The sequence below is a fragment of the Tasmannia lanceolata genome, unplaced genomic scaffold, assembly GCF_043159265.1.
Source record: "Tasmannia lanceolata isolate RefF3 unplaced genomic scaffold, GAP_Taslan_0.1 ptg000012l, whole genome shotgun sequence".
Lineage (NCBI taxonomy): Eukaryota > Viridiplantae > Streptophyta > Magnoliopsida > Canellales > Winteraceae > Tasmannia > Tasmannia lanceolata.
In genome coordinates, this window is record NW_027518689.1 from 28,952,657 (window position 1) to 28,973,152 (window position 20,496).

The following is a 20,496-nucleotide window of genomic DNA, read 5'->3' on the forward strand; positions in this document are numbered from 1 at the left end:
TCAAGATGCTATCTTCCCAGATCTCAATTTAGGCTTGATCATGATAGCTGTCTAATCATTCCGCCATGTTGATCTGTCAAGATGCTATCTTCCCAGATCTCAATTTAGGCTTGATCATGATAGCTGTCTAATCATTCCGCCGTGTTGATCTGTCAAGATGCTGTCTTCCCAGATCCCAATTCAGGTTTGATCATGATAACTGTCTAATCATTCCGCCGTGTTGATCTGTCAAGATGCTGTCTTCCCAGATCCCAATTTAGGTTTGATCATGATAACTGTCTAATCATTCCACCATGTTGATCTGTCAAGATGCTATCTTCCCAGATCCCAATTTAGGTTTGATCATGATAACTGTCTAATCATTCCACCATGTTGATCTGTCGAGATGCTATCTTCCCAGATCCCAATTTAGGTTTGATCATGATAGCTGTCTAATCATTCCGCCATGTTGATCTGTCAAGATGCTATCTTCCCAGATCTCAATTTAGGCTTGATCATGATAGCTGTCTAATCATTCCACCATGTTGATCTGTCAAGATGTTATCTTCCCAGATCCCAATTTAGGTTTGATCATGATAACTGTCTAATCATTCCGCTTTGTTGATCTGCCTAGATGCTGTCTTCTCAGATCCCAATTTAGGTTTGATCATGATAACTGTCTAATCATTCCGCCGTGTTGATCTGTCAAGATGCTATCTTCCCAGATCCCAATTTAGGTTTGATCATGATAGCTGTCTAATCATTCCGCCATGTTGATCTGTCAAGATGCTATCTTCCTAGATCTCGATTTAGGCTTGATCATGATAGCTGTCTAATCATTCCACCATGTTGATCTGTCAAGATGCTATCTTCCCAGATCCCAATTTAGGTTTGATCATGATAGCTGTCTAATCATTCCGCCATGTTGATCTGTCAAGATGCTATCTTCCCAGATCTCAATTTAGGCTTGATCATGATAGCTGTCTAATCATTCCACCATGTTGATCTGTCAAGATGCTATCTTCCCAGATCCCAATTTAGGTTTGATCATGATAGCTGTCTAATCATTCCACCATGTTGATCTGTCAAGATGCTATCTTCCCAGATCCCAATTTAGGTTTGATCATGATAGCTGTCTAATCATTCCGCCCTGATCATCTGCCAAGATGCTATCTTCTCAGATCCAAATTCAGGTTTGCATATCTTCGACCTTTCGGTTCATTCGCAACCAGGTCAATCCTTGAGTTTTGACTCATTCGCAGTCTCGCTCATATCCTCGGCCTTTCGGTTCATTCGCAACCAGGTCATAGGTTTGATCATGATAACTGTCTAATCATTCCGCCCTGATCATCTGCCAAGATGCTATCTTCTCAGATCCAAATTCAGGTTTGCATATCTTCGACCTTTCGGTTCATTCGCAACCAGGTCAATCCTTGAGTTTTGACTCATTCGCAGTCTCGCTCATAACCTCCACCTTTCGGTTCATTCGCAACCAGGTTATAGGTTTGATCATGATAACTGTCTAATCATTCCGCCCTGATCATCTGCCAAGATGCTATCTTCTCAGATCCAAATTCAGGTTTGCATATCTTCAACCTTTCGGTTCATTCGCAACCAGGTCAATCCTTTGAGTTTTGACTCATTCGCAGTCTCGCTCATATCCTCGACCTTTTGGTTCATTCGCAACCGGGTCAAAATCTTAGGTTTCCGACTCATTCGCAGTCAGGCCTGTTTTCTAATTTCTTGACTCATTCGCAGTCAAGTTAATCTCTTTGACTTCGGTTCGTTCGCAGCCAAGTCATAATTCTGGCCTTTTGGTTCATTCGCAACCGGGTCAAAATCTCGGACTCTTCGGCACATTCGCTGCCAAGTTCTCGCTGATTTCTTGATTCATTCGCAATCAAGATAATCTCCCTGACTTCGACTCCTTCGCAGTCGAGTCAATCTTCCAATTCTTAACTCATTCGCAGCTCAAATCAAATTCCAGTCTTTTGGTTCATTCGCAACCAAGCTAAAATCTTAGACTCTTCGGCTCATTCGCTGCCAAGTTTCTTGCTGATTTCTTGATTCATTCGCAATCAAGCTAATCTCCCTAACTCTGACTCATTCGCAGTCGAGTCAATCCCTGACTTTCTGGTTCATTCGCAACCAAGTCAATTATTCGGTCTCATAGTTCATTCGCAACTCGGCCAGTATCCCTGACTTTGGCTTTTTCGCAGTCAAGTCAAACCCTTCGCTTTTCGGTTCGCTCGCAACCAAGCAAATTTTGACCTTCCGACTCATTCGCAGTCAAGTCAATTCTCGGCTTCTGGTTCAATCGCTACCAAACCAATATCTTTCCCGGCTCTTTCGCAGCCAAATCAATCCTTTAAAGTTTTGCAAGAGAGGCTATCTCATCCATATATCCATTATTGAGTTACGAGTTCAAGAGAGGCTATCTCACCAACGTTTGTGGAGTCAGAGTCCGGTGAAAGGCTATTTCACCATGTTATCTTTGTGAGTATCATTTTTAAAAATCCAAAAAAAAAAAAAAAAAAAAAAAAAACCCTCTGATTTTGGGCCAGTCAAAATGTGTTGTCTGTTCAGCTTTGACATTCGCGCGACAAGCACGCTCTGCCAAAGAGGGGCATCTGTAGACACCCCATTTTGACAAGGCCCTAAAGTCCCCAAAATTGAATATCCAATAAAATTCCCAAATTTCGAGTCCCAAGACATCCCAAAATTAATCTCCGCAAATTCCTGGGGACTGAGCCCAAAATGAGAAGAAGGTTTGAGTCTTGGAGCATCTTATTGTGCGTATTTGTGAGTACAAACTCCCCAAGAGGTTGTTAGTATTCTCGAGAGTCCCCCGGCAAAATTTCAGGGCAATCGGGCGAAAAATGAAGAAAAAGACAGGCAAAGTATGTGCGATAATCAAAGAAACAGCGAAGATGCCAAAGCCATCATCATCACTGTCCCCACCTCTCCTCATTTTTCTTTATTTCCTCCTCATTTTCTTTTACATATATAAATATATATATATATATATAATATTAAAAAAAAAAAAAAAACGAAGACAGACGAGAGACAGAGAAGATGCCAAAATCATCATCGTCACTGTCCCCACCTCTCCTCATGTTTCTTCGTTTCCTCCTCATTTTCTTTACATATATAAATATATATATATATATAATATAAAAAAAACGAAGACAGACGAGAGACAGAGAAGATGCCAAAATCGTCATCATCACTGTCCCCACCTCTCCTCGTTTTTCTTCATTTCCTCCGCATTTGTCTTCGTCGGCCAGGCCTTCTTTCATAAAGTCCAACCACGAAACAATAAAAAAATAAAAAAATCAACCCAAAACCCCCCAATAAAAAAAACCATTCAAGCACCTTCTTCTGGTCGCCAACCCTCTGGAGACAGAAAAAAAGAAAAGAAAGAAGAAACGACAGTAGAAGAAAAACCAGAGGGGAGAGAGAGATCTGCAGAGAAAGAGAGAGAAAGGGAGAGAGAGAGAGAGAGATCTGTAGAGAGAGAGGTAGAGAGATAGAGAGGGAGAGAGAGAGGGAGATCTGCAGAGAGAGGGAGAGAGAGACAGAGATCTGCAGAGAGAGAGAGGAAGGGTCTTCTCCTCCGGCAACCCAACCGGATTCCGGCCACCTTCTCCGGCATCCTCCCAACCAACCACCGGAGCTCCACCGGCATCCCCATCTCCTCCACCCCACCTCCAGCGGGCCCCACATCAGCGGGCCCCACACAAGCACGACTCTGTCAACACCTTCCTGGATCTTTTGTGGCGTAAGTTCATTTTTTTTATTTTTTAATTATTCATTCTTTGCACTACACGGGTCCCACAGCGGGTCCCACATCAGTAGGACCTACAGCGGGTCCCATATCAGTGGGTCCCACAGCGGGTCCCACATCAGCGGGTCCCACATCCGCGGGTCCCACATCAGCGGGTCCCACAGCGGGTCCCACAAGCGGGTCCCACATCAGCGGGTCCCACAGCGGGTCCCACATCAGCAGGTCCCACATCAGCGGGTCCCACAACAGCGGGTCCCACATCAGCGGTCCTACTATGAATAGTAGTTTTTGAATAGTACTTATAAATAGTAATTATGAATAGTAGTTTTGAATAGTACTTATAAATAGTAATTATGAATAGTAGTTTTGAATAGTACCTATAAATAGTAATTATGAATAGTATTTTTGAATAGTAATCTTGTATAGTAATTATAAATAGTAATTATAACAGTCTTCAGCACAGGAGTCAGTCCTTCAGTCAGTCCAGGAATTTTTCCTGTCATCATAGGGGTTAGGATTCTGTCCATCCTCCCATCAAGTTGTGATCTTTACCCGCTCCTGCAAGGTATAGGATGCTGTCCAACCCTTGCCGAGTTATTTTCCTGTTCGTTCCCCCGCAAAGTATAGGATGATGTCCAACCTTTGCGGGATTCCAGAAGTCTCCCTACCCTTATGATGATAGGATTTTATTCTCTGGTGTCAAAAAACAATAAAAACATTTCAAAAATACTTGAAAACAACAAAAACATTCCAAAAAACACTTGAAAATTCAAAAACATCTCAAAAACAATTCAAAATCCAAAAACATTTTAAAAATCAAAATTTCAAAAAATCTTGAGTCATGTGCAGAGTAGTTAGGAATTCTGGTCCGAACTACGTTGGCTTGATCCCTTTCAACAGGGTACGTAGTGCAGTTTGGGGTTCACATCCCAGGTCCAGCCAAACCTTTAAAAATAAACATTTCAAATATTCCCAAAAATACAAAAAACTTCAAAACTTCCATAAGCTTTCAAACCTTTAAAAATAAACATTTCAAATATTCCCAAAAATACAAAAAACTTCAAAACTTCCATAAGCTTTCAAACCTTTAAAAATAAACATTTTCAAAAATCCAGAAAAATACAAAAATCTCCAAACCTTTAAAAAATAAACATTTCAAATATTTCCAAAAATACAAAAAACTTCAAAACCTTTTCAAAAAGATCTTCCCCTAGAGTTAGGAGTCTGTCCAAGATATTTAGGGTGTTTTAGAGTTAGGAGTCGGTCCTGATTTGTATTGATATGGTGTGTCCTGTCGTGTGAGTGTCCCTAGAGTTAGGAGGCCTCAAGTCGATCGGTTAGACATTTAGTCGAACCGATGGCTAGACTAGGAAGCATATAGTCAACCCATGGTTTTCCTTAGAATGCACAGCCTAGATACACATAGGATATAGGGCCCACTTGCATTAGTTAGGGCATATAGAGTCCTAAAAATTACAATCCACTTGAATTTAAGCAATCGCACAAAAAGCTTTAAACATCAGTCGAGTCTAGTGGATCGAGTCTAGGATAGCGGTCCTAGAGTTTTAGGCATCGTAGTTTAGAATAGGGCACCGAACTACGTTGGCTCTGATTCTTCCCGAGGCCGGGATACGTAGTGCAGCTAGGATGGATGGCCATCCTGGTCCGAGTCAAGTATTGCATTAGAGTCTAGGGTTTGTCGTGTCGGGTCGTGTGTCGAGTCGTGTTGTGTTGTGTGTTTTGCTGTGTTTTCTTATTTTTATGTACAGATCCTATACCTTTAGCTGTAACATGCATGTGCTTGTCCACCAGAACTTAGACACCAATTAGGCATGTCACTCATAACCTAGCTATTCTTAGGCGACATATCTTTCATTTCTTTTGTGTGTGCTTCTTATTCATCTCCGAGACATGCATGATTAGCTAGACGTTATCTCGGAGATATTCGTTCTCATTTCGCATGATTTTCGCCCAAAACTCTTCAAAATTAATAATAAATGGCATAAGAGACCAGGTGCTAGCACTTGGGCGAATTGGGGGCGCCTAATCCCTTCCCCATTCGTCATCAGGCACGAACCCTATTTTATATCTCTGGTTATCCGTTGCAACAGAGCACAGCATGGGATCCAGGGCCCACTTCCTTGGATGGCGACTCTTCTTTGTTTAAGGTACGCCTCGAATCTGGGCTAGTCCCCGAATCGAGAGGTATCTCACTTTACATCGCCGCTCATGCTGTGAGGGGCACTCTTTCGAGAGTTCCTTGGTGGGGCTCTCCTTCACGTGGACGATCTAGAGAGACTCGCGCGGGGGCCCGTCCTCCACGCCGCCCGTCTCGGATCTGGTTCCACAACGGGCCATACCGTACTTTTAATAAAATGAGGAGTGCCCTCATCAAAATACAGTAGTGCTGATAACATTTCCCTAAAATAATTATCTATGAAAAATATGTTCTTTTCTTGGAAGAAACTAAAACATACTTTTATTTATGGAAAATGTATATGCAGATGGCTCCCGGATCTCTTCCAAAAGTTATTAAACATAAAAAAGCTTCATCTTCATCAGATGAAGCTTTAAAGATAGGATTCGAGAATGGAGGGTGCCCACTAGGAACAGTTCCTATTCGAAGAATAAAAAAGGAAGACCTAATAAGGGCTAAATCTTCCCAAAATTTTGGGAAAGGATATCCTTCAAATGCTCAGGCGCCTTCAAATGCTCAAGGCAATTTTCATGTAAGTCACATTTATTATCATCGACTATTACGCCAAATTTAAATTTATGATGAGAGGAAAGAGTAGTTATATTCAACAATAATTCAAATAATTGGAAACTTAGACTTGAAAAGGGAGGTGAGTCAAGTTTACTTGACCTACTCGCCCAATTCTCAATTAAAAATAAAGTAGGTTTTCACATCAAAATCTTCGAATTTTAAAAATTAGGGAAAAATACAGATACACCCCCTCAACTATGGCCAAATTCCACTTCTAACCCCGTGGTATCGAAGGTGGATGTATTTGTATTTTTTCCTATAAATTATATGCATTCTTGTAGAATTTCATTAGAAAAACCAATGTAATCATTTGATAACTCAACATGTTGTCTCTCTAGTTTAGTCATTGTTTCTGAGTTTTTGAGTTGAATTTCAATGTAAAACTGATTAGCTATGTTACTATTTGTTTATTGCTGCCACATAGCTGACTAACAAAAATGTGTTTATTGCTCAGTATGCATTGCAATCTACGTATAAAGGTGCTGGTGCGGTGTATGGATCCAGGGCAGTTCTCAATCTATGGGAACCAAAAATTACAGGAAACCAAAATAGTGGTTCTTATGTTATAGTTCTTGATGCGTCACCACCTGACCAATTACACGGGATACAAGCTGGATGGATGGTAAGTTTTCTAATTCCACTATCCATTATTGTTCGATACATACTTTAGAAAAAAGATTGAGTTATCTATTGAATGTAAGATGTAACTAATGCCAAAGAATTAACAAAATGTCATAATTCTGAGATCAGAAATTGTGTGATTGTCTTATAATTGTAGAAGCATTATCAAATAATTCATTGATACACAACATGCTCATAGGCTCCTTTAGAAAAAGATTGAGTTATCTATTGAATGGAAATGATCAATCATAGTAAAAATGCAAGACCATATCTCATATTCTCGTATTCTAATTTTGAAGTTTTTCAAATCTCCAGGTAAGTAATGCCTTATATCATGACTTTCACCCACACCTATCTGCAGCATGGACGGTATGCTTCAACAGTAACATATTCTTTCTGTCATTCAAATTCATTAAAATTTGTCATTATGATGTTCTACTAATTTTTCCTTCATTTATTCTGTATACCTACAGAATGATAATTTTGGAAAAACAGGTTGCATTGATGTTCTCTGCCCAGGTTTTGTACAAGTTTCCAAAGACATACCCGTAGGCGTCCGTTTAACCTCATCTTCGGTCTACAATGGAACCCAACATTACATTTTAGTCAGTGTATACAAGGTAATTCCAAATCCCTTTACCTTCAATTGTAAAGCAAACATTTTATTATCAAGAAAAGGGAAATGATATATACGGCTATATTTGTTACATCATGGAAGCCTTATTTTGCTAAAGAAAAATATTATTGGGGAGAAGGAGAAGGTGTCACTTGTTAAAAGATCTAAATTATTTATCAGTTAGCTCTTGCCAAAAAATTATCTACCATTAGATGTTTCAAATCCCTTATTTATTAAATCTTACTGTCCGGCCGATGGAAAAGCAATAGCTAAAAGAGATTTTCCATCATAATAGGGTCCATCGCAAAAGGCATTTCGCAGCTGGTCCGTCGCATTTCAGACCAGCCACCTCATGAATGAAGAGATCGGCTTTTGTCTCCATTCACGAGGTGGGTGGCCTGACATGCGACAGACCAGCCGCAAAATGCTTTTTGAGATGGACGCTAGAAATTCCATAGTTAAAATGAGTTGCACCTTGTGAAACATTCCTTCTGACCTCACATACTAATTCTTTTATTTTAACCATTTTACTCTTTGATTTTCCATTTTATCGTAGGATCCAGCGAGTAAAGATTGGTGGTTAGTATATGGCGATAATACTTATCCGGTGGGCTATTGGCCAAAGGGCATCTTTAATTCTACATTCGCTGACTATGCTGATATTCTTCAATGGGGAGGGTTTGTAAGTAAAGCTGGTGTTGAACCTTGGCCTGAGATGGGGAGTGGCCATATGCCAGATATCGGTCAAGAATATAGGAAATCAAGTTACGTTGGAGGCATGTATTCTGTAAATAAAGATGCCCATGGTGATCTCATCGACAACGATACTCCTCGTCAGATGATTCGAACCTCCCCATCATGCTACCAAACTTGGGTTAATGCAGAAGTGCCAGGTGAGGATTATGCTATACTTTTCGGGGGACCAGGTGGAAACAATTGCTAGATTCACTTGAACCAACTCCTCCTTCGTAGGACTATATGTGTCCAAACTTAAATAGTGCAAACGTTTTCAGCATATAATAACTTGAACTTTAGCTGTATATTGAGTTTATCATGCTCTTAGTCATATTGGAGCCCAATTTATATCTGTACTCAATGTTTTTTTTATAATGAAAATGCTAAGAAACTAGAGTGGTTAGGCTCCTTCCTAAATTGCGTACAGCACTACAACTTTGTCTATGTGATCGTTTCCATTGGGCCACTTATCTATCATGCCTCAACTTGGGACGGGCACAACCCGTTGGGATTTCAGCTCAGGTTCATTTGGCATTTTCTCGAGCTTGGTTGGAAAAGTCAATCCTATTTAATTTCAGTTTGGGTTAGGGTTGAGGCCTTGGGCAACTCGATCTGATCCAAACCCGACCATCTTCCCTCTGATTTTATTGTGATTTTCAAAATTATGTGTTCATGGTTTCTTTTATATATAGTTTTTCTATTTTTTTGTCCCAAACCAAACCGAACCCTACCCAACCCAATTTAACGAATCAGGTTAGATGGGTTGGCTTAGGGTTTTGAGATTTAGCGGCAGGTTGGTTTGGGGTCGACTCTCCTCAACCCAATGCTCGGCTTGGGATAGATTAGACCTTCGTTCAAGGGCATTTCAAGTTTGCTTTGATCGACCTTCTCTTTATGATTTCTAAACCCATTATAGTTATGACATTTATGAATATTTAGGTAAGGGAAATGATAAACGCGCCCCTTATCACTTGGGACACCCAGCTGCATTGTACGTGGTGAGGTCACTTCATTCCTTCAAATATGAAGTACCTCAGCACCTTTTCAGTCATAGATACACTGTAGCTGGGTATCCCCAGTAATGAAAAGGGGCTCATTTATCATTTCTGAATAGCCACAGTCTGAATTTATAATTTTGAACTATGACGTATGGTTATATGCATTCAAGTGTAAGTGTTCGAACCACACAGGTAAGGAGTGTCAAATTCTGTAAACCTCAATTGATAAAGATTTATGCATTCTAAAAAATATATTTTGATCAATTCTACAAACTATGTAGACTTAGATAATGATATGGTTATAGCAGGTAAGATACTGGGAATCTTAATAGGTTAAGTGTCGCAATGAAACCATGAAGTGTCAGAATCCGACATGTGTTTGACATGGATACTTTGCCCATTCAGAAGAATCCATGTAACATTGGAATAGTTAAGTGCAATGATAAAGAGTTCCATGGGAGAATATTTGAAGAAATTGCAGTCTTTAAAGTTCAATGGCCTAATTTGGCAATCTTACCGATAATTAAAGATGAGATGACCCTCTGCATGATTCAGTGCATGAACTTGGGTAGACCTACTATTGTATATGAACGAATATTATAACTTGTGTTATGGTAAAAATTGCAATTTAGGTTGTTACTTGAGTAGGGCTACTATTAACTATTAATGATTGCAAATCCACAATGGTGTTCGAAATGCCAATGTTTGGCATAATATCACTTAAGCAGTGGATAAAGTACTTTTGAGTTATTTTGTAACCTTCAATTAGTATGAAATTAAGTTGGCAAATGGAATTGCATGTGCAAAAGGTTCGATCAAAAGCTCAGTACCTAATAAAGCAGATGTTAAGCATACCTACAATTACATATACATAAAACCCTATAAGCTTGAACTTGGTAACATGCTCACACTAGGTGAATCTCAACCCAACTCAACTAAGCCTTTGTCCCCAACTAGTTGGGGTCGGCTAATGAATCCTTTAGAAAGTTTTTATGAAGAAGGTGAAAGGTCGGGGATAGAATTCTGTCATGTACTTTTTTATAAAATGCAAAACCATGCTTTTCCAAAGTGCCCTGTTTAGTTGGTAGGAAAGAGAGGTCTTTACACACAGGAAGGGCCCTTCCACGGAAAGCATTATCGTTCTTTACATTTCTCAAAAACTACTTCCAATAAATATGAAAAGGCGAACATTTTTTAGTAGGGTCTACAGAGGGGCCCAATGACAGAGAAAATGCAGTACCCATGTGTGCTAACCAATGATCTACTTGAAGGCTTAAGATGTAGGCCTCATTGCATAAGTTAATGAGACTCGTTTAAATAGTAATTAGTTATATATTAGTGGGGACTTGCTAGGGGCCATTGCAGAAGGCATTTCGCACACCGGTTAGTTACTCTGTTGTATTACAAAACGTTGCCTTTCAATTTCACAAATCTCTTTAGTGTTAAGGTTGAAATTGTCAACATAACCTTCTATACTAGTTTGCTCTTTATGATTTCTCTCTTCTAACTTTTTATCTACCAGCTCTGTTTTAAAACTGTTAGGTTCAACGATTGCAGATAGATGTTGTTGTTTGAGAAAAGCTGTGTTAAACCTTTACTATGCAATTTTTTCTTAATTGTTCCTATTAGTTGTAGGAGTTAATAAATACAGAATTTCAGAAGAGGAATTTGCAGACAATTGGGCAATAGAAAATCAGGAGATAAAATATAAATTCTATAGAAAGTTAGATGAAGTAAACTTGTTTGTTTCCAGCAAAGCTCCTTAACAGTCCTCTTAATATTCGAAAATGCTAAACAAAAATCACCTTTAAACTCCTTTCTAAGAGAACTTATTAGGCTCATTTCTGCCTCATTTAAGTAATCAGAACAGTTGATACAAGTGGTAGCCATTAGCCCTGTCAAAGAAGGTAGTTAAATTTCTCTTTCTACTGTGTTCAAATTTCTGTCAGATCTCCACGTCTAGAGTTTTAGTTTTACTCATCTGTTATTTGTTTTTCTCACATTTGTTGGCTATTTATTATTCTTCATTAACATCTATTTAGATCTTGTGATCTCTGTTTTTTTCAAGATTTGGATTGTTCTATAATGCTCATCTGTTATCTGTTTAGATCTTGTTATTTGTTTTTCTCACATCTGTTTGAAGCATACTTCTAATTCTATATAATGCTCATGGTGCTTGCTTTTGAGTTATTCATGTTATTTTCCTTTAAAATGCCATTGCATCAATGAATTTTAGAAAAATTCTTCTTGGATTTTGATGTCGTTGTTTATTTGGTTAGGTTACCTGGGATATTTTCATCTACTTTGTTTTATCTTTTAGGCCTCAGTTCTTTGTAAAATATCTTTGTAAAATAGGAGTAAAAAAATAAGGAATGATAGATGCAAGGACCCTCTTTATGCAAGGGCTAAAGAAGGGCCCGTGAATAGGTCACGTCATTAAGTGCAACCGAATTCAGTTTCTCAACTGACTTTAAAAATGACGTGGATCTATTCAAGGGCCCTTCTCCAGCCCTTGCATAAAGAGAGCCCTTGGATCTATCATTCCTCAAAAAAAAATTATGCCCATTTTTCTGTTGGGATTTTGTGATATTTTTTAGCCTCGGAAGACCATTTTGATTGTCAGTAGTTCAATTCTCTCATATATTTAATGTACATCATTTTTTACAGCCTCAAAAGACGCATCGTCGCAAGGAGCAATTGGAGCACTTAAAATTTTCATGATTAGATCTGGACCACTAATTAGATCGGTCGGATCGGGGTCGGTTGAGTGGGTCGGTCAGATTGGGGTCGATCAGGTAGCTCGGTCAGGTTGGGTCGGTCAAGTTGCATGCATTTACATTTTGTTTTCAAAACCAACCTTGACCAAAAAACATTTCTTGGAAAATGACCCTTACAAGTAGATAAACATATTTTGAAAACATAAACCAAAGCCCAAGAATCAAACCCTAAAGTTTCAAATCAAATTTCAAATGAAAATTCAACTTAAGGGTTAGGCAGTCGACTGGACCCCTCTAGCCGACTGGCCCAATGGGAGTTTTTGCTTGCTGGATTTCCAGCAAGTGAATCCCAGTCGACTGGAGGAATCCAGCTGACTGGCCCCATATGGTTTTCACCTTCTGGATTTCCAGAAAGTGAGAACCAGTCGACTGGTCTCTCCCAGTCGACTGGCCCGTATGGGTTTTCAAGATCTGCTTGAAAAATAAGTTGTAGGGACAGGCGATTGGCTAGACGAGCCAACTGGAGCGACATGAACTTGCTTTTTAAAATAATCCGACAGAGGGCATTGGCCAGCTGACTAGTTGTTCCAGTCGACTGCCAACTGTAACTTTTGTAGCCGTTGGAAGCCATAATAGCTAGATTTTTAAACGTGTTTTTTACATTGTTTTATGCCCAAAATACCCTTAAATGGCCATTAACTCTTAGAGCTATAATATGAATTAAATCCAAGCATTTACACCTTTTGTCAAATTGAGAAAACCATTAATCCTTACATTCAAAGCTTCTACTGGTTCTCCAACAACCACATTCAAAGGCATTACTTTGCTTTCAATCTTTGGCAAGAGGATCTCCATAGGCATATTTGTAATCTTCTTGTGGAGAGTAAGTTGAGAGCATTCATTCTACATTAAGCCTACAAGAGCCCAAGAGAGTTCAATCTTCTTCTTATTCTTCAACCATTGTAACGAGGGTCTTCGATTTGGGCTATTTGGCCCGATAAAAGAGGTAAATCATTGTAAGAGGGTTTCTTGATCCTGCTCGGTAAGAAAGGAGGATCGTATAGTGGAATCGCCAAGAAGGTCTTGGCAAGTGGACGTGGACCTTAGTGTGGACTAAGGTTGAACCACTCTAAAACTCTTGTGTGGTTTCTTCATCTCATCCTTCCTCACATGTGATTGGTAAAATCTTACCCTTTGCTTTTATTTTAATTCCAAGTTAATAAGGGATAGTGGTAATCAAATTTTGAATTTAATTACATATAAAATCCCTAAATTTGCAAGAAAAGCCAATTCACACCCCCCCCCCCCTCCCCTTTTGGGTTGCCTAACGTAATTTCAAACATGGATACATTGTATTCACGTGCTAGTGCTGCAAAGCCTCTATCAAACATTTCATCGAGAAGCTGCATTGCTTTAAGCATTTCATTTTTATGAAGAAGCCCTTGTACTCAAGGTTTTAAATTTCGGTTTCGGTGTCGGATTCGGACACCACCGAAATCTAAATATTTTGGTTTTGGTGGAAATTTTGGCAAAAATCATGTAAATTAGGTTAAAATTTTTGATATTTTTAATATTTCCATGGAAATGTCTAAAATTTGGTAGAAATTTCGGTAATTTCGGTAAAATTTATGTGGAAATTTTGTGAATAAGGATGAAAACTAAATTTCAGAATTTTTCTACGAAATTTCGACGATATCTTATAAAAGGACCAATTACCAATGGGGGACAAACATTAGGCAACGGGGGACAAAAGATGTCTTGTCAGTAAAAGTTGGACGAAAATACCCTCTGGCATTTACAACACGTTTTGACCTTGTTTTCTCCTTCTTCCCTCTTCTTTTACTTTTCCATTATCACCTTTTTGATTTTTTACCCTACTAGTCATCTTCCTCCTTGTTCAGCTACTATTATTGCTGGCAAATCTTGAAAACTTGAATGTTGAGTTCTTACCATCTATCTCTTTATATTTAGGTTTTGTTTTTTTTTTTTTTTTTTTTTTTTTAGGGTTTTGCACTATTTTTCATTCCTTTGTTTCTGATTTATCTTGTTTAGGGTTTAAGCGATTTGTTTTTTAGGGTGAATTCTGGAGATAATGCATGGATGGCTTCACTTACTTTTTTGGAAGACAAGTGGTTGTATAAGAAAAAGTTGATGTAATACATGAATGGACGGCTACACATTTTTTGATTTACTTAAAATTTTCTTTTGTAATACACAAATTGGGATGTAATAGATGAAGCACAGTTAATGAAAACAACATCCATTTCTTTTGTTATTTCTATCATGAGCAGAATTATAATGCCATTAGAAGAGTTGCTATAGGCAGGGGGTTTTGTAGCAGAAGGGGTTTATCAACTCTCTGGAAGGGGGTTAGTAACTCTCAAAAGTAGGGTTACAAATTTTCGAATGGGCTTATCAAGTGCTTGAAAATTGGCCGAGGGAACTGGAGTTTTGGAAGAGGGTTTTCAAGTCTCTAGGATTGGGGTTATCTAGTATAAAAAATAGGGTCACCAATTTCTGAATGGGGTGATCAAGTCCCTAAAAATTGGCCAAGGGTACTAGAGTTTTGGAAGAGGGTTTTCAAGTCTTTGGGATTGGGGTTATCTAGTATAAAAAATGGGGTTACCAATTTCTGAATGGGCTTATCAAGTCCTTGAAAATTGGCCGAGGGTACTAGAGTTTTGGAAAGGGGTTTCAAGTCTCTAGGATTGGGGTTATCAAGTATCAAAATGGGGTTACCAATTTCCGAATGGGCTTATCAAGTCCCTGAAAATTGGCCTAGGGTACTAGAGTTTTGGAAGGGGGTTTCGAAGTATTTGGGATTGGGGTTATCTAGTATCAAAATGGGGTTACCAATTTACAAATGGGCTTATCAAGTCCCTTAAAATTGCCCAAGGGTACAGGAGTTTTGGAAGGCGGTTTTCAAGTCTCTGGGGTTGGGGTTGTCCAATATCAAAATGGGGTTACCAAATTTTGAATGGGCTTATCAAGACCCTTATGAACACGTTTCTACTTCCTGTTTTTTTTCCCTCGTTCATTTTCATGTTTTTTTCTTTCTACCGTACGATTCATCTTCCTCATCCCCATTGAAAGGGAGAAGGAGAAATGCAAAACCCAAAAATAAATGAAAAACAAAACCTAGATATTGAGAGAGAGATGGAAATGAACTCACGTTTCAAATTTTTGAGTTTTCCCACCTCCAATGGTGGCTAAATGATGAAGAAGATGACTAGTAAGGTAAAAAAAAACAAAGTTGAAAATGAAAAAGTAAAAAAAACAATAGGAAAAGAAGAGAGAAGAGGGAAAAGTGGAAAAGCAAAAGGTGTTGCTTAAGAAAAGGGCATTTTCGTCCAGCTTTTAATGACAATACCTCTTTTGTCCCTCGTTGATAATTTCTGAAAAGCATGGGTCCTGTTGATAATTCCACCTAATGTTTGTCCTCCATTGGTAATTGATCCCTTATAAAAATCTGGTTCATGTTGAACTTTGTTTCGGCCTTGGCCGAAACTAAAATACCGGAAGATGTTGTTTCGTCCAAAATTTCAAACCATGCTCGTATATGATATCAAACGTGACCAGCTGGAAGTAACTATTTTCTTCCTTTTGCATAAACAATGCATTAGCTTCCTTCAACATCCCTCTTACAAAGAACATTGATCATATTGTTATATTTCGTAATATTAAGCAACAAACCTTTCGAAGGAATGCCATAAAAAGATACTTTGTGGCTTTAAGTTCAGAAAATCTACGCATCGCCTTAATAAGGATGCTGAAATTTTGGGTATCAGATTCAACTATGTTGCTTTACATGCCATGAAAACGCTCCATCGCCTCATCAAGACATAGGTTCTTGCACAACCCATCCAAAAATAAGGTATCTAGGCTTTGACCATGAACCTGCATCTCATTGAAGAGATTTTGTGCCAGCCACAACTCTCCCCATCGGGCAGGATCCAACTATAAGAGTGTTGTAAATAGCTACAGTGGGTTACAATCCCTTGCGATGCATTTCTCCATTACTATTGGCTCTGCATTCAACACAACACCTTTGCCTTTGCCTTTTGGAAGGAACTTCCGTATCATTTATAGAAATTCATGATCTTGTCCACCTGACTTGATCAAGTCCAATAACATAGATACAGTGTAGTCATGTGCTGCAAAGCCTCTCTCAACCATTTCAGCAAGAAGTTGCACTACCTTAAGGGTGTCATTTTTACGAAGAAGCCCACACACTATGATATTAAATGTGAAGCCATCTGGCGAGCAACCCTTTTCTTCCATTTGCAAAAACAGTTCATTAGCTTCCTGCAACATCCCCTCTTTACAAAGACCATTAATCATATTGTTATATGTCCTAACATTAGGCAATAAACATTTAGTAAGAATGCCATAAAAAAGATCTGTTGCATCTTTAATTTTACCAGATCTACACATCCCGTCAATAAGGATGCTACAAATTTTGGTATCGGGTTCAACTCCGCTGCTTTGCATGCCGTGGAAAAGCTCCATCGCCTCATCAAGACACTGGTTTTTGCACAAACCATCCAAAAGTACAATGTATGTGACGAGATCTGGGCTTTGACTACGACTTTGCATGTCATTGAAGAGATTTTTTGCAGCCACAACTCTCCCCACCTGGAACAATCCATCTATAAGAGTATTGTAACAAGCTATTGTGGGTTTCAATCTCTTGTGTTGCATTTCTCCAAAAAGCAGCATAGCCTCATCAATCCTAAACCTCTTGCAATAGCCATTGATCAACAAAAGGTAGGTAACATCACTAGGCTCATGACCTCCATTCGCCATGAAATCAAAAAGGTTCACTGCCTCATCCATTTGGCCTATCAAGCAGTACCCATCGATTAATTTATTGTATGTGATAATGTTAGGGTTCCCACCTCTTTGAATCATCACCTCTAATAGTCCATGTGCTTCTGTGACCTTCCCTTGTTTGCAAAGAGCATTCACCAGTGTGCTGAAGGTTATCACATCCGGAGAAATCTCTCGACACACCATCTCATTGAACAACCCTAAGGCTTCTTCCCACATCCCTGAATTGCAGAAGCCATGAATCAAGGAACTATAAGTGATAACATTCGGCAAAATGCCCTTGCTAATCATTTCTGAATATAGGCTCATTGCCTTACCCATTTGGCCCCTCAAACAATATCCATCCATCAATGTATTGTATGTGATAATGTCAGGTTCCTTGCCTCTTTGAATCATCACTTCCAATAGTCCATGAGCTTTTGTGACCATTCCTTGTTTGCAAAGAGCATTCGCTAGTATGTTGAAGGTTATCACATTAGGAGAAATCTCTTGTCCCACCATTTCATTGAACAACCCTATGGCTTCATTCCACCTGCCCGAATTGCAGAGGCCATTAATCATGAATTATAAGTGATAACATTGGGTGAAATTCCCTTCCCAATCATATCTGAGAATAGGCACATTGCCTCGTCCACTTGTCCCACCAAACAATGTCCATCCATCAATGTATTGTATGTGATAATGTCAGGGTCCTCGCCTCTTTGAATCATCACTGCCAATAGTCCATGAGCTTTTGTGACCATTCCTTGTTTGCAAAGAGCATTCGCTAGTATGTTGAAGGTTATCACATTAGGAGAAATCTCTCGTCCCACCATTTCATTGAACAACCCTATGGCTTCATTCCACCTGCCCGAATTGCAAAGGCCATTAATCATGGGACTATAAGTGACAACATTGGGTAAAATTCCCTTCCCAATCATTTCTGAGAATAGGCACATTGCCTCGTCCACTTGGCCCACCAAACAATATCCATAGATCAATGTATTGTATGTGATAATGTCATGGTCCTCGCCTCTTTGAATCATCACTTCCAATAGTCCATGTGCTTTTGTGACCATTCCTCGTTTGCAAAGAGCATTCGCTAGTACGTTGAAGGTTATCACATTTGGACAAATCTGTCGATCCACCATGTCATTGAACAACCCTACGGCTTCATTACACCTACCTGAATTGCAGAGGCCATGAATCATGGAACCATAAGTGAGAGCATTGGGTGAAATGCCCTTCCTAATCATTTCTGAGAAGAGGCACATTCCCCCGTCCACTTGGCCCACCAAACAGTATCCGTCCATCAATGTATTGTACGTGATAATGTTAGGGTTCTCGCCTCTTTGAATCATCACTTGCAATAGTCCATGCGCTTGTGTGACCATTCCCTGTTTGCAAAGAGCATTAACAAGTATGGTGAAAGTTATCACATTTGGAGAAATATCTAGACCCAACATTCTTTCAACAACCCTAAGCCTTCATTCCACCTGGTCTCACTTTGCAGAGACCGGCAATGACTGTGTTATGAAGGACTACATCAGGCCTACATCTTCCCTTCTCCATTTCTCTGAGCAACCCAATTGCTGAACCAGTATCTCCCATCTTGCAAAGCCCGCCCACCAGAGTGCCGAAGGTAAAAACATCTGGTTCATGACCGCATTTCAGGATGCCCCCGAAAGTAGCGAAACCAAAGTCTACTCTATTCAAACAGCAATAAGAATTAACCAAAATGTTCAGCGTATATATATATTTGGATCCATTCCTACCGAATTCATCTTTCTACATAGAGAAATTACAGTGGAATAATGTTTCATTCTGGAAAGAGCACCCAACAGGTGACCAAAAGTCGAAATCGATGGGAAGGGTTTCATGGCCACCAAACGATCAAAGAAACCCAATGCATCCTTCAAACTAATACCTGACCTTGCTTTACACTGGTTCTTCACGAAAGTTTCGAACTGGGTTTTGCTCCAGATATCCGAATTAGATTTATGATGGTGTATAATATGAGAATTAGAGAGTGTAGAAAGAGGAGGTGAAGGTGGAGAAAGCATACCCTTTTGATGAATCAGAGAAGCAAAACTTGTCCTTGCAGATTTTGGGGAAGAAGAAAAAGCAGCAGCAGAACTAGCAGCTCCCATCCCCATTAGTTGTAGAATATGATTATGTTATTTGAACTGCGAAGACGAAGGAAAATATTTACAAAGTAAAACCCTGAGAGAGAGAGAGAGAGAGAGAGAGAGAGCATGAAAATTGCGTGGCCTGCCCTAAAGGCCCTAAACTCTCTGTTTTTCATAGGGCAGTGATAAATTTAGGGGTAATTTGATGAGGGCACTCCTCACTTCATTAAAAGTACGGTTTGGCCTGCACCATAGGATCCAAACTGTCCATTAGATGGGCCACAGCCTAAATAGGTTGTGCGCCAAAAATCATTTCCATAGGTTGATGCTAACCCTCTATAGATCGGAGGGTTAGGATCATACCATAGGATGATCCAAACCGTCTACTTGATGGGCCACAATGTAAATAGGTTGTGCCCTAAAAATCATTTCCATACGATGATTCTAGAGGTCCTATCTATAGGTTTGATTATATGGATTCCTATCTATAGGCTTGATTATATGGAATTTCCCTTTATATTGGGAGAGCTATGATAATCCCATCAAATGGACGGTTTGGATCATCCTATGGTGTGGGCTGTACAGTCCTACGGAACTCCCTTTTGATAGTCCTACGAAAACGCAACTCCCAAAATGCTCTGCTTTTCGAGATTTTAATATATCTCATGTGCAATCGTCCCTAGCAAATCCAGTAGGGGGCTGCCAAATCCCATGTGCGATTGTCCCTAGCAAATCCGGTAATGGTACCGGCCGTTTGTAATCCCAATGAGTTTTTATAAGGTGCCCCACCGTCAAGTAAACCTCACCCGGACTCGGCCGTAATTTAGGGTTATGAGTCACTAAATTAGTGACCCGTTGAAATTTGACCCGGCCCAGCTCAACCCATCAAAATTGGGCCAAGGGTAAACTCGCGGTTGACTACGGGTGCCACTAAAAACCCAAATGAATTAAGGGCCCGTTAGGGTACCTCATATTTTGTATTTGGATTTGGATTTGGATTTGAGTTTTGAATACAAAATGAATAGATCCGCTAGCTCATGTTGAGGGAGACAGAGAGGGAAGGGGGTACTTTCTAAGGGAGGGGAGAGGTTGAGGAACAAAGAGAGTGAAGGAAACTGATTTCTTACTACTTATTTCTACAGCATATTTGGAAATCTGATTTTTTTTTCACTGTTAGTGGCTAATTTGGAAATGAAAATAAAAATAAAAATTGGGTGACCCGTGGGTCCACCCAGCCCATATACGTGGGTCTGGGTCATGGTTTTAAATTTTGAGCGAAATCCAAAAATTCGGATTTGTTGGGGCGCTTAAAATTGTTGTGGGGGGGTTAATCTATCA

At 39.5% G+C, this 20,496-nt stretch overlaps 1 pseudogene; it reads right to left on the minus strand.

The window, feature by feature from the left end:
• Positions 1–15,751: 15,751 nt before the first annotated feature.
• Positions 15,752–19,267, minus strand: LOC143887803 (uncharacterized; annotated as a pseudogene).
• Between the last annotated feature and the right edge of the window lie 1,229 nt (positions 19,268–20,496).